Source organism: Xenopus laevis, chromosome 1S (assembly GCF_017654675.1).
Source record: "Xenopus laevis strain J_2021 chromosome 1S, Xenopus_laevis_v10.1, whole genome shotgun sequence".
Classification (NCBI taxonomy): domain Eukaryota; kingdom Metazoa; phylum Chordata; class Amphibia; order Anura; family Pipidae; genus Xenopus; species Xenopus laevis.
Window position 1 is genome coordinate 107,322,164 of NC_054372.1, and position 18,662 is coordinate 107,340,825.

Consider the following 18,662-nt stretch of genomic DNA (forward strand, 5'->3'; position numbering starts at 1 on the left):
GCCTTGGTTTGTGCAATCTGTCTCCCTTAAAAGCCGCAGATGCTAGCGGCATGGGAGGATCTAGCCATGAAAAAACCAACGTCCCATTAGACACTTCTCTATGTACACACACTTATTGTGTCCTTCATTTATTTCTCTTTTACACCCTTTCATTCTATGCTTACTTTTATACATACTCCCAAATACACATACACTTTCCCTTACCACTACCATACACACCTTCACATTTCACTTACACATATATACACACTATTGTGCAACTGCACATATCACTCCACTTTGTCTTTAATTACAACACCTGACTTCTACTTTTCTAAAATGGGCGTTGGTTAAGGCAGTCTCTCCCACTTAAAAGCCGCTTAGCAGTTGGCGGGGGAAGATTTAGCACAGAGTTTGAAACCAAAACACAGGAGATGTTTACATAAAGAATTGTTACTACAGAGAGGTAATGTTCCTTTTTTTACTATGACTAAAGATAAATAAGTTAGGGACCACCATGTGGGGTTTTACCTTGACGTGGTATGGTGGCTTATCAATATTATGATCATAACTTTGTAACAAAAAAACCCTGTTTAAAAATTACATGCACTTGCATATTTACTTGAATCATTTAGACAGGGCTTTAAACTTTTTGAAATTGGCCTTAGGTGTGCATCCACAATCTCCCCTAGTTTTTCAATTGCCCATAGCACACACCAGTATTATGCAAGTACCTTGACAAATAACTATGCTTTCTTCTTTTTTCCTTCTCTTACAACTTGCAGAGTCTCTCTGAGGCTAAGTTAGAGCTGCAGAGAAAAGATCAATCCTTGCGTCAGCAGAACAGACAACTTGCCCAGCTTGAGCAGGACATATTTTGGATAGAAGAGAGTATTCAGGATGCAAAGCGTGCCCTGTGCATGGTAGCAAAGTGAGCATAGAGACCTTTGGGTAAGCACTTAAAACAAATAAAAAATCAATTTATACTTTCATCTAGAGGGATTTTCTGCTCAAGATAGAAAAAAAACCTTGGAAAACAAAAGTTCATGGGGCCTTTGATTTCTTTTTTTAAAGTCACCGATACAACCTCAAAAACAAAGGCAACTCCCCAGCTCAATAAACTGTAGAATTGTGTGATAGGGAAACGTTCAGGAAACATGCCCTTAGCTAATAATCTTGCAATTATATTTTTCCCTACATATTAAAAAAAAAAACAACTCTCTTTAGAAGCACCATGCCATTTATAAATGAGGCATAGCCACAACAGTATTGATATTGACACCATGCTTTTCCAGACATTCTGCTAATGTTTTTGCTGCTAAACCCCAAAAGCAATAAGAATGCCAATATTCTCTTGCAAAGGCCAACAGAGAGAAACCTCACTGGTTTGCTTAATTAAAAGATCTTTGCTTTGCTTAGTGCTTCTCAGCTTTTCTTGTTTTTTCAACCTCACCAGCAGCTTCTCAGCTGTCCCAGAATTCTTCTAAGCTAATGGTAGGTCATTTATTCTTTATCCCCACTACTCTGCAGGATTCTCAATTCCAAACTGTATTCTTTTAACCATGTTAAGTAAGTTGGATATACCAGTTTACATTTTTTCAGGGAATGTTTTGGCCATGGGCAAAGAACATTGCACAACATATGTTGTCTGGGAAGTCCACATAAACATCACAGTAGCTCCCTAAATATGAAGCACAGTTTACATACGTTTACATACTTTTTGGGATGAGATGAATATGGCAACATTTTCTGTACATATGTATGTGTCTCTACTTCCTGAGTAGGTTTTATGAAGACAGCATATGTTAAATATACTGTAGATAGTATATCTTCAAGCAAAACAGTGTTCTCTCCCTGTTTCTACTTCAATTGACAAAACTAATGAAATGTGTTGCATGTAATGCGCCATTTACCTTTTCCTCACAAACCATATTTAAATGCATGATTTTTATGGTGTATATTTAGTTTATATAGTATATATAGTATACTCTATAGTATATATTGTTTACATTACAAATAATTCACTCTACTTTATTAAATTTTATTCCTGAATCCGCAAGTTTCAGCTGTAATATTGTTGTGTGGCAGTCATCTAAGGTCATTGTGCCTGATCTGAGAGGGCCAGTGCTGAACAATGGAACTGCTTTCAGATAAACTGCTGCTTCTTCTACACAATGTGACTGGTGGAGTGGGACTTTTTTACTATTGAGTGCTATTCTCATATCTACCTGGGAGCTGCTATCTTGTGTTAGGGACTGTTGACAGGCTGCTGGGTGGAGGATGGTGTGATATGTAAGCAGTAAAGAGTGACTGAAGTTCATCAGACCACAAATCACATGACTGGCGGAACCTTGAAAACCATCAACATATCTAGCCCTATGTAAGATTCAAAATGAAATATAAAACAAATCCATTTGCTCTTTTGAAAAATGGATTTCAGTGCAGCATTCTGCTGGATCAGCACTATTAACTGATCAGAATCCTTTTATTGTCACTTTCAGAACCCCGCTGTGGTTTGTACATAAAAAGTAACCCTACAACTTGACTAACCAAACACACAGTTTATAGCAACATATGTACATGGTGCTTTTTGAATCTTTTTTAATGTTGAATATTTGTGTCTGCTTACTAACTAGATGAAATTGCTATACTGCTGATTTGTATTAATGTCAAGGCCCCAGTTATTATTATCTTTACATTTTCATTCTCACCTCATTTCTAAAGAAACTGCAGCCCTCATATTCACAAACTTAGCAGAGAGCCATGCAGATTCTATGGCATACATCATGTGGTTGATGCCCGGCTGCTGGTACATATGGTTATTGATTTATACTATTTTGAAGACATTAAAGAATGGTGGTTGATTTTTCACATGCTTTACATATGTTTTACAGTACTATATAGAGAAATGATCAGGGTCCCAATGTAAATGCACTTAACTCAGGTTTGGAAGAGGCCCAGGTACACCACCCTGAGTGCAGTTTTAAAGTACTGCCACTCCGAAAAACAGAATATTTTCAATGCTACAGAAGAGTATTTTCCTTGCACTTCTAACAACATCATTGACTCTACCTAGTCTGAGCCCTTGATCAGAATACTGCACTAGCATTAATAAATGCAAACACCTCATTGGTTAAATGCTTTTCTATACTGAAACATCGCTGTGACTCCTCTGTGTCGAGTTAGCAATCTAAACTATTTGTTTATGGCTGAATAACTTTTGATCAATGCATATATAAGACATGCTCCTGACTCTTCACATTATCGAACAGGACTGAAATATTATAGCTGAACTCTATGTACTATGCTGCGCCCTGACTTGTGTGTATTTTTTATGGTCGGCGTTAGCACTCTGCTTTTGTTCAGTGCTTTGACACCAGGGATGCCCCCTAGTGACTTCTGTCACAGAAAAAAGAGAATTATCAATATCACAGTTAAAGCTGAGCTTTCAAAGCTAATAGTGCCTCATTTGGGGCTGAAATTTAATACATTTTCTTTGATACTGGATAGGTTTTTAAACATCAAACAATGAATTGGCCAGGGTGCAGTGAAATATTTAGATCTATTGACTGTACCTCACAAGGGCCAACCTCAAAACACCAGAGAATTGCAGCTGATAAAATCTAACAACCTTAATCTATAGATATTAATATTTTTTCTCTGTGCAGATTGATAATATACAGATCTAACATAGCGTATCATTTGTTGTAACAAAAAACTCACACTTATTTAGTAAAGTGCTTGTGATATTCAGATAGTTTCAGCAATTGTTTGTGGTTTGGTAACCGTTGCTGACTGGTCTGACAAGGGCCCCTGGAATGTGCTTTTGTATCGGTTTTGTTTGAACCATGTACAGTTTCCTAGGGAAAAAAACAAGTTCAGAGTCTACACCATCATCAAAATTGCATTACAGCGAATTCGATTTTGGCAGTCCATGGACAGAAATTCTTTAAAGCCAGCAATAGAAAGCTGTAATTATCATATAGTGTTGCAATAAAGCATGCTTAGTAGGAAAGATATTCAGAAGGTGAAAGGTCTGATAAGGAAACTTGACTGTGCATTGCACTTTCTAAATCTTCAAATTTTTAATAGGTACATACATCTAGCTGAGAAATCCTTGGAACCTCATTTAGTAAATTGTTAATTAAGCAATGTCATTCATACAAACTATGTTCAATATAATATCCATCAGCCTTTTAAAAGGTGCCATAATTCAGAAAATATTTTGCAGTAAATTTAGCTCTGTAAAATGTATGTTTGCAGGCAGTTATTGATGCATTATCATTATTATTATAAAGCATATAACTCAAGGGTAATGCCTCCAAAGATTTTTTTGCAGTACCAGGTCAGATGTAGATGCCATGTAAGGAATTCAAAAGAGAACAAATGAGTAATTCTCTCTCTGGCCTTCATTTCAGTCTCCTGATGGGAGAAATTGTCTCACCACGAATTTCGTGAATTTCATCGAAATTCGTGAAATGGGCGAAAAATTTGTGTAGTTCAAATTTTGACGCCAACCGGCAATTCGCTGGCGTCAAAACTGATCCTGACGACAATTCCGACACTGGCGACTTTTGACGTACATTAAAGTCAATGGGCGTCTGTTTAATTGTCGCTGTAGTCAAAAACCTTAAACGCTGCGAAATTTTTTGTGGCAATTTTATGAATTTATTTGCCCAGCGATAAAACGCGTAAATTCGCCACAAATTTGCACCTGACGAATAAATTCGCTCATCCCTAGTCTCCTTACCTTTTGCCTTCTTCGTTTACTTTTGTGACATTGTCTTATTCTTAGCACTCTTTCTGTTATTTGTATTATTTTTTTAATTGGATTAAATATACAACATTTACAACTTGCTGTATGTTCAGCAGAAATAACTGTGAAATATTCCAAGTTAAGAAAATGGATGGAAGACTTAAATTATGAGGGTAGACTGTCAAGGTTGGGGTTGTCCTCTAAGTACATTAGAGGACATTATAGACAAATAGCAGGGGACCTTTTTACCCATAAAGTGGATCACCGTACCAGAGGCCACCCCTTTAGACTAGAAGAAAAGAACTTTCATTTGAAGCAACGTAGGGGGTTCTTCACAGTCAGGACAGTGAGGTTGTGGAATGCACTGCCGGGTGATGTTGTGATGGCTGATTCAGTTAATGCCTTTAAGAATGGCTTGGATGATTTCTTGGACAGACAAAATATCAAAGGCTTTAGTGATACTAAATTCTATAGTTAGTATAGGTATGGGTATATAGAATTTATGCGAGTGGTATGGAAGGGTCTATGTGAGTTTGTGTACAGTATGGATAGATGCTGGGTTTCATCTGGAGGGGTTGAACTGGAGGGACTTTGGTCTTTTTTCAACCCAATTTAACTATGAAACTATGTAAGAAGATGTGTGACAGTGGAAAGGTTAAAGTTTGACATGTATAACACCCCCAATGTTATTCATAAGCATAAATGCGCATTGACAACTGTGCTGTGTATGTGGTAACATAGCACAGTTGGTTGTTCTGCTAACTACCCACAGCCTAACCTTTACTCTAAGCTATAGCAGGATCTATCCTGACACTAGCTGCTTGTACCCTCAGCTCTCCAAAACCATCCACTTTCTCCAGCAAGTAATGTCACAAAAAGGGGTGGGGCAGGCACTTTGCCTATAAATAGATGCTCCAAAAACAAGAATCCTGCACAGGAAGGTGGGGAGATTGGAAGTTGGCCCGAACCTGCCAGACCCACACTAGTCTGTATGTTTTTCATTGTGGCAGGAAAACTGAAGCATACAGAAAAAAACCTTAGATTTCCAACTATTGTAAAAACAAACCAACATACACCAAAACTGTGGTGGAAATTTAAATAGATGAAAAGGTAAAATCCCTGGGTGAGCTAAATTTTAGCCAAACTTTCAACTGAAAATTTTCTTTTTCATTATACAGATATCTGACCTGTTATCCAGAATGCTTGGAACCTGGGGTTTTCCGGATAATGGATCTTTCTGTAATTTGAATCTTCATACCTTAAGTCTAATAGAAAATCATTTAAACATTAAATAAACCCAATAGGCTGGTTTTGCTTCCATTAAGGATTAATTATTTCTTTGTTTGGATTAATTACAAGATACTGTTTTATTACTTCAGAGAAAAAGGATATACTTTGTCTACTAAGAAAAAAATTAAACATTGAATAGAAAATATATTTCTATATCTTAGTTTATTGTAATGTTTTATTACTACAGAGAAAACATTTATAATTTTTTTCATGAATTGATTCAAATTGAGTCTATGGGAGACCCTATAATTTGGAACATACCTGTAGTACACTCTTTCTTTGTATATGCAGCCATTTAGCAGATATTAGCCGTTTTACAGACATCTGAAGGGTGCCATTTAGTTTTAGTCCTTGTGGATTCTTGTGAATCATTTGGATCATTCCCTAGAGCTGGGAAAATTCTATTGTATGGTGTTAAAACCTACTTAATAAATACATTGCTGCACTCTTTTCTGAGTCCAAAATTTTTTTGAGATGGTTTACGTCCCCTTTAATGTAAAACAAACATGCTTATTCTTTTCTGTTCAATGCATACTTAGATTAAATGCAGTTGTCTATTCCCCCTTTAGGTGGCACTGTGGCATTAAAGCATACACCGCAAACAGTCAGTTCGTGGAGAAGTACAGAAATGTGTGCATTAATACCTTTACTCCAGTATGTCCAATGTATAGTTTTGTAAAAATCACAAGCAACATGCATAATATATTGTAAGATGCTTACCAATTTCTTATACACGTCTGTATGAAGTTTCAGCATCAAGAATGCACAGCTATACTTCTCTGAGAGGCATACAATGCCAATTTCCCAATGATATGGCAGGGTGCTAATAAAATATAATCTCCAAATTTATTCTGACAGATGTATTAAAGCAAACTATGCGTGTTAATGTCCTTAACATTCGACGAGTCAAAGGGTTACTAAAGCACAAACAGGTAATCATTTTATTTGTGAGCAAAAAGCAGCAAAGAAACTAACCCTAACAAAATACAGGTATAATAAGCCAGAGGTGATGAACTTTATGTCTGTACTATAAGCTTGAACTTGATTACAGTAAGGCCATCTTCCACATGTCATATAATTATATAATTCAAAATGTTAAAACATGTTTCCTTTTTCTCTGTCATAATAAAACAATACCCTGTACTAAACTAATATATAATTAATCCTTATTGGAGGCAATAAGGTTTGATTAATGTTTTAATGATTCGTTAGTAGACTTGGGGGGTTATTTATTAAAGTCCAAGTTTATCTCAATATTTTCTGAAAAAAAACTCGGACCAAATACGCACTGGTTTTTTTCGGCGTATTTATTAATACACTTTCCCGAAAATTTTGTTTGCGGGGAAAAAATGGAAAAATCAGATTTTCACAATTTTTTGGGATTTTTCATCCGACGTTCGCGATTTTTTTGGATTTTTCAGCCGAAGGCTCAGATTTCTTGTGTTTTTTTGCCCGAAAACTCAGACAAATTCAGGATATTGCACGAAACCCAGTGCACATCAAAAAATCATTGGGACTTTTCCACTTCACTTATATGCAACCTCGACACCTCTGAGATGCTGGATTTTTTGATTTGGACTTTTCCATACTCGAGGTTTAATAAATTCCGAAAAATGTATGATTTTTTAAAAGTCAGACTTTATATAAAAAAATCACAACTTTTTCGTGATTTTTACATTCAGAGTTTAGTAAATAACCCCCTAAAAGTATGGTGATCCAAATTATGGAAAGATCTCTTACCTGGAATACCCCAGGTCCCGATCATCCTGGATAACAGGTCCCATACCTGTATATAGTGATAAAATAGGACGCTGTTCCTAGACTATTATTATACTTCCCAGACTATTATTATACTTCTGTTACAGCAGGATATTTTAATGTGTGATAAAGTTACCAAGAAAAGTTATTCCCACTTTGCATGTCTCTCTTACAGAACACAAATCATGCTTTGAAAGGGGTGGCTACAAAGAAATTAATATTTACATACCTTATGAAATAATGTGCATAGATGATACATGAATGTAAATATTCAAGTAATGCAGTTGCTTTTCAGGATGACTCTCTTTTTCTGTCTGTTTTATCAGGATCATAAATTATAATAGCAAGACCTACAGTGGATCAGACTAAAGCGCTATCTCTATTAGGCCTTATTAATAAATATTTGAAGCCCTAATACCATGTTTCATTCTTGGCAGTTCTGCTTAGAATTCTATAAAAGTCCTAGTTATGCTCAACTGAATTGAGCACAAGGATTTTTTTTTTATTATTAGGCTCACTTAAAGAGGATGTTCATTGTGCTATTGGCCTGGGCCTTATGGGTAGAGCTTGCGGATATAAACATCAGTGTGAGGTGTGCCTAAGATCTCCAGCCAGTTTCTCTTCCTTACTAATTTCAGTCCAACGGAAGATGCTTTGTCTTTTTAACATTCGCTGACTGCACACTGAATTAGAGATTTATTTGCAACGCAAAATCAATTAGTCCCAAATTTATTCATGGATTTCAGGCCTAGCAATCAATGCAAGTCCACTCAGTGGACTCTAGGGGACCCAATTCATCCCAGTTAATGCGTCTGAAGGGGAATTACCATTGATGCTTCTTCTTTTCTCTCCCTTTTAGGTCAGGGAGCAGTTTTCGCTGTCACGGAAAGTAGCTGAAAGTAACAATTTTGTATTGCATCGTGCTAAACGGTGCCCAGGCTTTATTCTTTGCAGTGTCTGACACCTGTATGGGACAAAGAGTGAAGGTTATAGCCTGAAGGAGTCTATCTTGGCTATAGTTAAAACAAAAAACAAGCAAAAAAAAAACCAGCAAAAACAATAAAAAAACCCTAATAGATATCTTAAGGAAACCAAAAAGCAAAAACTAGTTATGCTTCTAAGACACCTAATACAGGTATGGGACCTGTTATCCAGAATGCTCGGGACCTGGGGGTTTTCCTGATAACGGATCTTTCCGTTATTTGGGCATGCCTTAAGTCTACTAGAAATTCATTTAAACATTAAATTAACCCAATAGGCTAGTTTTGCTTCCAATATGGATTAATTATATCTTAGTTGGGAACAAGTACAGGCTACTGTTTTATTATTACAGAGAAAAAGGAAATCATTTTAAAAAATTTGGATTATTTGGATAAAATGGAGTCTATTGGAGACAGCCATTCCATAATTCGGAGTTTTCTGGATATCGGGTTTCCGGATAAGGGATCCTATACCTGTACTGAATCTTAATCATTTGTATGTACCGGTATGGGACCTGTTATCTCGAATGCTCGGGATCTTTCCGTAGTTTCCATCTCCATACCGTAAGTCTACTAAAAAATAATTTAAACATTGATTAAACAAAAAAAGGATTGTATCACCTACTATAAGGATTATTTGAATCTTAGTTTAGATTAAATTAAATGTACTGTTTTGTTATCAGAGAGGAAAAGGAATACATGCAAAAAAAATTTTTTAAATTGAGTCTATGGAAGATGGCCTTTCTGTAATTCTGAGCTTTGGTATAATGGGTCCTATACCAATATAGTACACTGTAGCTATATAGTATTTATATATAGCTCCACAAATGTATGCAATTATTTATGAGTAGTTATGGGCGAACTTATTCGCCAGGCGCAAATTCGCGGGGAATTTGCGCGATCGCGAAACAGCTGGTGAAAATTCACCGGCATCAAAAAAAATGGACGCCGGCATCTGTTTTTTGGATACCGGCACATTTTCGCCAGCAAAAACGGATGCCGGCATCAAAAACGAGATGCTGGCACCGTTTCGCAAATTTCGCAAATTTTTCAGCAAACCGAAACGGAGCAAATTCTCCCATCACTATTTATGAGTAAACTTAAATAGGGTGAAAGCTGCGGGATCCATTACAGACACTTTTCCTTCTCTTTAAGACATTTTATTTACATACAGGGGTGACCATTTCAGGATAAAAAACAAATCATAAAAATAACTCCTGCCCACTGGGCTCTAAATTCACACATGAAGCGTTCCCTTACTAAACTGGGCCCCTTGCGGACTACCAGTAAGAAAACACATACGTTGGAGGTCACCCCCAGCCCCTCTGGGAGTTCCTCACACAGACAGGTGTCCTTCCTGCTCTGTGTCCTGCTCTGAGAGACCTTCCTAACAGCCTCACTCAAACTAAATACCTTTCCACAGGACAGCCTTCCTATGGAAGGTGAGCTCTCATCCATGAGCTGGACTTCTGGATCGGAGTACCTGGCTTGCCTGTTCTTTCCGGAATACTCCAGCTTCCAGGACCTGGCCACCAAAGCCTTTAAACAGAGAACCTATTCTCTCTTTATGAACCTCTCCCACTAAGGAGAACTTAAAGGGAAAACACACATTTTCCAACATTGTTTTGGTCACTCTACCACATGTAGGGGTATAGTTATTTTAAATTAGAAAGTCAAAATAAAGTCTTAAGTGCTAGGTGCAATAGTTGGAATGAGGCTCCAATAGTTGGAATGAGGTTCCAATAGTTGGAATGAGGTCCTTGCCCCAAAGGGCTTACAATCTTTTAGGAAGAGGAGACAGACAGAAGCAAAAGGGTGTGGGGAACAAGTGCATGGGTCCAGGGTTTGTTGCTGCACAGGAAGACTAGCAAAGTGCTTCCTCTTTGTGGTTCAGCATTTTTACCGTATTGAAGCTATTTATTAGCATTTTTCCATTAATAACCATTATATAGAGTTGACTTGTTACACAGCACTTTACAGAGAATGTTAATCATTCCCATGTGATTCCTACTTTACACACACACATCAGTTTCATGTTTATCAGGAGCCTGTTTACTTGACTATAATTTTGTGGAGTGCAGAAGGAACCATACAGACACAGGGTGAATATACCAAAACCTTGCAAGGAGTTACCAAAGTACTGTAAAACTGAACTCAGGGCAGCAGCACTAAAATGCAACTACTGAGCCCCCATGGCACTTGAGAAGTAACCTTAAAAACTATGTTCATTAGGATATGTTTTCGCATGCCAGTCACAGCACTTTAGAACATGTATTCAATTTATCATAAGCCTATACAAACTGGGTATCTGTTATTGGTAGTGTTTTGTATGGTTGTGAAGAAGGTATGTTTTGTTTCTTTGCTGCCTGTAAATACAGGCCCTTTTCACTCAAGCACTAACAGGGGAATGTAATAAAAGTTGCTAAGAGCAAAACAATTCGCACCAATAAGACTAAAAATCCACATCTCGCAATGTAATATTGTTCATTAAACTGTTATTGCATTGCGAATTTTAATTGCGCATTGCGACTTTTAATTGCGCATTGCGAATTTTAATTGCGCACTCATAAGAAGTGCTTGAAGGTGTCGTAATCTTTTGGAGCAAACATAACGACTTTTTCAGTAAGAAGTTTTATTACATTGACTGCGCATTGGCGCAAACTATAACATTCGCAAACGGTCTTTCACTGTCGGAAGTGGTCGCTAAACAGTTTCCGGGCTCGCAAAAGCTATATTAAATTCGCACAAAGCAAAATTTGTTCGCGCAAAGGCATAACTTTTCGCATTGCGAATAGTTTTTCCGTTAGCGATTTTTATTACATTCCCCCGTAAATGTTTATTTGCAGACATCTGATCAGCAAGGGTTTCAGTATCTGAGACCATAAGAGACCATACAAAGTAAGGCTATACAGCAGGCACTTCATGTAAGATAAACATTAATCGACTTATTTTGTATTAATTCCTACGCCTCATTGGAGTCTCAATTGCAGTGTGCAAATAAAAGTAAAGATTTACATGTTTGTGATCTATTATGCAGAAGCCCTTTACCCAGAAAGCTCCCAATTACGGGAAGGCCATCTCCCATAGAGTCTATTTTGATCAAATAATGACATTTAAAAAAAAAATATTTATGTTTCCCCCATTATAATCAAACAGTACATCGTATTTGATTCCAACTAGGAGGTTTGAATCCATATTGGTTGTGTACTATTTTTTCTTTAATGCTTAAATGTTTTCAGGTCCAAAGTATCGAAAGGACCATTATCCAGAAAACCCCAGGTTCCAAGCATAATAGACTCCAAACCTATGTACTAATGTTGTATGATACTGATCATGTGAAGGAGATCAAAAATAACCTTCTCCCTGCCTGCACCCTCACATCCCATCTGAGTCCCTCAGTAGCTCTATGGGCCACATGTTCCTACTCACTGTGTATACTTTTACCATAGGAAGTGCTTGTCTCTTTCTCTAAAACTTTCTCTAAAACTGGTGTTTGTGTTTCAGGCAAAAGGATTCTTTATTGTTTTTGTATTTCTACGATGTCAGAGACAATACCAGAACGCTATTGGTTAGTGGATGATGCTCACTAAAATGCTACTTTAAGGGGCATATTTATGCTACAATCAAAAAATGGTGTAATAAGCTGTGTAAAATAAATGGTGAAGGTGTGTGTACATTGGCTGAACTACCGGGGGAGCAAGGGGTGGGACTGCACCAGGGCCTGCCAGTAGTTTGCATGCCCACGTAGCCAGCAAGAAAATCGCTTCTGGAGGGGGTGGGGGCTGTCTGCACGGCCTGCACCCAGACCAGGCGCTGGCTAGTAACGTTACTGATTGTGCAGTTTTACACCATGTGAACGCCAGATTTGACGCCGTTATTTTAGATTGCTTCCAGCAGAAGCCACATAAGAAAAAATGCATATAAATTTTACAATGTTTTTTATACCGTATACGCAACAATTTTTATGTTCGTGACTATGCCCATACTCACAGGTCAGTCACGATCCACTAGCCGCACACACTACAGAGGATGGCTTCCATGGCAGTTACACCAAATTCTTTTTGATGTGGCGGATTTTCTCCGTAGTTTCCTGAATTTATTTGCCGGCAGCGAAACACGGAAATTCGCTGTGAATTTGTGCCTGCCAAATTTATTCACCCATCACTATTCCCCAGCAATCTATCTACACAGAATGTGCATTTGTTTATATTTATAACAATTAGTGATGAGCCAATCTGTCTATTTTCCCTTTGCAGAAAAATTTGTGAAACTGAAAAAAAATTCACTAAACAGTACAAAGCGAAATGTGCAATGTGCAAATATTTTTGCCAGCACTGAAACCTGGAAGTTCGTGGCAAATCTACATGGCAAAATTTTTCACTCATCACTAATAACAATATACTGTACTTATAGCTGACCCACAGGTTTCTGTTAGTGCATCTCTTTATTGTGTTCATTGACTAAGCAATTAATAGTACTTCATAGTAATACTCAGTGGTGTAACTGCCATGGAAGTCCATCCTCTGTAGTGTGTGCGGCTAGTGGATCGTGACTGACCCGTGAGTATGGGCATAGAAGATTTCGGAACCCAGTGAGTTTTGGCGACGAGGGACCCAGAAAACTTTTTTCACAGAGGGGGGCTGGTAGTAATAGTAGTTCATTTGCTAAGATTTGTTATATACCAATTTGTACATACCAATTTATTTATTATATGCCTTTTTATAAGAGAATAGTTAACCTATAAATCACTGCATGCATATTTCTATATTGATGTGATCTATGGATATGGCTTTGACGTTGACTTGTTATTGTTAACCTTTGACCCTTTGTCCTTTCTCATATCATTGCAGAAGCTACAAGAGACAGTCAGGCATCACTATAACCTGTACAAGTGTAGAAAAGAGTAGCATGTTAATGACTCTAATCCTAGAAGATTGCAAATATTTATAAATAGACTAGAGAATTACACTGATTTGATATTTCAATACTGTTTCTGTAATTTGCCGTGTTAAATAAGGTTATTGAACTGTGTCTTTTTTTGGTATGGCATTCAGTGTTTTTTTTGTTTGTTTGGTTTTTTTTTTGCATAGGGAATAACGGAATAATCCAAGGTCAGAATAAGGCTATTCTCCCTTCAGTGAATACTAAGCATATATACTCCCATGTTGCCTCGGCAAAAGGAATCAAACATATAAACATGCACGATCTGTACCGAGCTCCTACTAGTAATCTTGTGGGCTTCTTTGAATATTTTAATGACTTTTTCTTTTGAATCAATGAACTGGGATAAACCAATCCACGGGCAGTCTTTCATCAATAAACTCTGTCGAAATGTAGACTCAGCTCAGGGGGAGATTAGGGTGGGTTGCAGCACAAAACCGAGGAAGAGTTAATTATCTTTTTTTTTTTTTACATATACAAATCACAGTGAAAACTTAACTGTTTAAAGGGGTCATTTACCTGGTTTACAGAAACAGCAACACTTGACCTGTCCATAATAAGAAAATTTATTAGTGACGCCTCCATAATATTTTTTATATTTTTTTATTTATAATGTGTGACACAGTGAATACAAACAGTGGGGCTCATTTATCAGCACTGGGCAAATTTGCCCATGGGCAGTTACCAAGAGCAACCAATCAGTGATTAGCTTTTTGAAGCCAGCTCCAAGTAGAACAATGAATGCAGCAATTTGATTGGTTGCCATGGGTTACTGCCCATGGGCAAATTTGCCCAGTGTTAATAAATGACCCCCAGTGTCTTCTATGACATATGAGGAGTAATGTCTTGCATTTCCTTTACATGTGGAAACACTGTGATTCATAATGTGCCTTATATTGCATGTTCCCCAATTCTTACCCCTGTTGCTGATTTTGTTCAACCAATGTAAAATCTATTACACGGGCATACTATACCAAACACCAGATATACTGAACTGAAATCAGGATAACATCTACATTCAAATGTTGATATTTGAGGAGATAGAATACCCATCATGGGTGATTCAAGGCATTATAACTAAAACAAAACATTAAAAATAATTATACACTCCATTACTAAATCACTAATTTTAAATCACACATTTTAAAGTTTGTGTATACAACATGTTCACACCACATTTTGTAAACTTTTTTAATGTAAAGGTGAAAGTATGAAAAAAGTATATGTTGATGCCCCATTTATTTTATTTAACACAAGAGACCTTAGATGCTAGATGGCATGTAATCCATCTTTCATTTTGAATGGAATGTGTCTGTCAGAACTGTTCATGAATGCCATGTATTAATAATTCAGGGTGGGATATAAAGGTACCTAGTTAAGTGATTTTTTTTTTTCAAGTGAATTCCCAAGCTCACTACACCATCAGAAAAGAAAAATAAATAAGAGGAGGTTGCTTTGAGGAATATTTAGAATTCCCTTTTCTCTAATGCATCAATACTTTCAGAAATGAACAGCAATTAAATTATAGGGGCATCAACTTGAGATCAAAAAAATACTAGTCACAGTGGGGTAACTATAGAGGAAGCAGATCCCATAGTCACAGGGGGGGGCGGGGAACAGGGGAGCCCAGACTTTGGGATCTGCTTCCTCTATAGCTAATAAAAAAAACCCTCCTCCCCAGCTGCTCTCTTACCTGTGGCAGGGAAGGGGGACACAAGTCTGGTGGGAGTGGGCGGGGCAGAGGCAAGACATGGGCGGGGAGGAGACTGGATGGGAAGTGGGAGGATGGGGATCAGAGTGCGCCGGGCCCTTCTGATGATTTTTTTGCAGGGGGCTCGGCACACTCTAGTTACGCCACTGACTAATCAGTTGGGACAAGTAGGACTATTACAAATATGAAAGTAAGTCTAGGACAGGCTTGGCCAGTGAGGACTTTACTAACTTTAACATAATGCAATACATGGGCAAACAATTCCTGTTTAATTAAAGGGACATGGTATTTTCTCAATTGGTGTTGCAATCTACTACCTTCCATCCCTTCTTTGGAATACACAGCATATGCCTAGATAAGCATATGCCTAGATAAATAAAAATGTTTGACCTCACCTGTTGTGATTTGACTGGTTTAAAATTAAATCAATAGTGGGATACACAGCTTGGACAAAATTATATGTATAAAATTATATATTTAAAATAAAATCCTTTGAAAGAGTGGCTGAAGACGTGGTTAAGTAGACACCTCATACATTGTTTGTCTTGATAGTCCTTGCAAGACCTTGACTAAAATGCATAGACTGAGTTGTGTGGAGGATGCAATATTTGCAGTCCCTCCCTGTCTATTTCTAATGTCCAACTGACTTTAAGTTGAGCGTATCCACCTTCAAGGGTCCTTTAACTCATAAAATGGGGAGTGAGTTAGCAAGAACAGGAAAGTTAGAACAACACAGTATATATATTATGCAATGGCACCAATGGTACACAGACAAATATATGCATAAATATAATTTTACATTTACAAAAGTAAGTTCAGTCCAGCTTTTGGTCCCCAAATTTGTTTTAAATTATCCATATTTTATTTCCATATGTAATAAAAGGCACAAAGTCCCAAGTACAGTAATCGATAGCAGCTAATAAGATGTTTGCTTTTAAACAGGTGACCAGTAAATGGAACAGTACCTACTGATTTCTTGCTTTAGGTGACTAGACTTATAGCAAACTTGTACCTTCTACTTTATAGCTCTAATTGCAGTAATATTATTAGCTAGTAAAGAGCAAATGTCTTCAGAAAAGTATTCAGTGATTTTTTTTATGTCTGACTATTTTGTCCAGATGCAAAGTCAATGGGCATCCAAATAATTTTGACGCACTGCAATTTTTTTTGTCGTAGCAGATTTTTCGTCGGCACATTTTTGCGGGAGGTGAAACGAGAAAGTTTTCCGCAAATCCACGCCTGCCGAATTTATTCGTCTATCACTAGCAAGGACCACATGTTGATGCTAGTACCATTTTTCAAACAATGGAATGTAGTCAATTTAGCACACTGTACCACATGATGGCTGGAATCTTGTGTTTTGAAAAATGACTCACAAACTGGTATAAATTGTGAAAAATGTATCCCCTATTGCAAAATAAAAGGATATTAGATGTCACCAAGAAAGAATCATGTGTGGTCATTTAATGTATATGCTTCTTACTAAGGTTAACCTTGCTGAGAAACAACCCAAGCTAAAAAATTAAATTAGGTTCTGCTAACTACACAAGTCTTTGCAAGTCTTAGGCTTCATGGTATTTGATATACTACTTAAATGAAAACTCCAAAAAGCACCTGCTGAAGCATAAAAAATAAGATATTCTACTTGTACGTTTAACAGATTAGTTCTCTCTGAAGAAAATGGTTTATAAGACTCCCAACACTTTCTGAGACTTTCTTAATCTCTACTAATGCAGTTTAAATCCTTTCCAAAAGTGTCTTCTTATGGAAATCTAGACATCTTAGAACTATTAGTTACATGGCGATTCGAGTACTAAGTGGTTCAAAGAGTGGTTGAGAGTGATTATCTTTAAATTAATTATTTGAATGACTTGACCATCGCTGCTTTGAGCTGCTACTTTAATTTCTGCATATGTTACCAAAGGAATATGCCAGAGAAATAAAGAATGTCATGCAAAAAGAATATTACTTATATCTGTTTCATTAAACATTAAGCTGTCAGTGAGAGTAACAGTATTACATTTGACAGAACAGTAGGCCTGGGCCCAGCTGCTAAGGCAAAATGATAAATCATTGGTGTGGGGATGGCTATCCAACCACAGCTATGTACAATATCATAATTTATGTTATACCTTTGAAGGAAACAGAACAGTAGAAAAGATTGTTTGACTGAGTTTGGTTATTTACAGTCTAACTGGAACAAAGCTCAGGCATTTTGAGAGTAGCTTAAAGATAACAACCAAATCTCAGTTGCTTAAATAGGTTTGAAAGGGAGATTGATGGGTAGGCAAAATGGATTGCAAGTACTGACCTTGACTTTTGAAAGAGAATTCCAAGATTAGAGAAAATTAATGATGTGTTCCACATTGAAAACAGAAGTTAAATTAAATGCATTACTATTTTAAAATTATTTTAGGCCCCTTCAGTTTTCTGTGTTCCAATACATAAGGGTGGTGGCACACATATCATTTTGGGGAGATTAGTCACACAGTGACAAATCTCCTATTCTTTGGACGACTAATTTCTCCACCGGCTAGAATGTGTTTAGGATGGCATTCAGATCACTTAGTCACCCGAAGTTGCTTCACAAGGAAACTTCAGATGACTTAGGAAAACCGAAGCGTTCCGAATGCCATCCTGCCGGAGATTCACATTCTAGCCAGTGGCAAGGCATTTCGGGGAGATTAGTCACCGGAAGAAGAGGAGATTTGTCGCTGGGCGACTAATCTCCCCAAAACACTACTTATGTCACCACCCTAAAGGCAGTGAAATTATATGACGTACAATGCAAATACTTCAAATTAGGAGTGTAGGTCGCAGCTCAATGAGTTCAGGCTATTCCAGATTACAGAATCAAGACAGAAAATTTGATAACTCCCTTAAAGTGAAAGAATAATAATAACCTCTAAATAAACCATTGATTTGAAAAGTACTGATAATTATGAAAAGGATCAATGTGCCTGCATTTTACATAGTTACATAGTTAGATCGGGTTGAAAAAAACCATCAATTTCAAACCCCTCCAAAAGAAACCCAGAGCACATTCCTACTCACGCTGACCCCTCCATACGCTCACATAAATTATATATACCAATATTTATAATTATTGTAGATTAAAGTGTCACTATAGCCTTCGATATTATGGAAATCATCCAAGCATTAACAGAATCAGCCATCACAACATCATTTGGCAGGATACAACCTCATTGGCCTCACTGTGAAGAACCCCTATGCTGCTTCAATTGAA

General features: G+C 37.2%; 1 long non-coding RNA gene across 1 annotated transcript; it reads left to right on the forward strand.

The window, feature by feature from the left end:
- Nucleotides 1-385: 385 nt before the first annotated feature.
- LOC121398705 lies at nt 386-16,824 on the forward strand. The gene is made up of 3 exons (XR_005964448.1): nt 386-445; nt 765-930; nt 16,595-16,824. It is a non-coding gene; the product is annotated as an uncharacterized LOC121398705 (long non-coding RNA).
- Nucleotides 16,825-18,662: the final 1,838 nt, after the last annotated feature.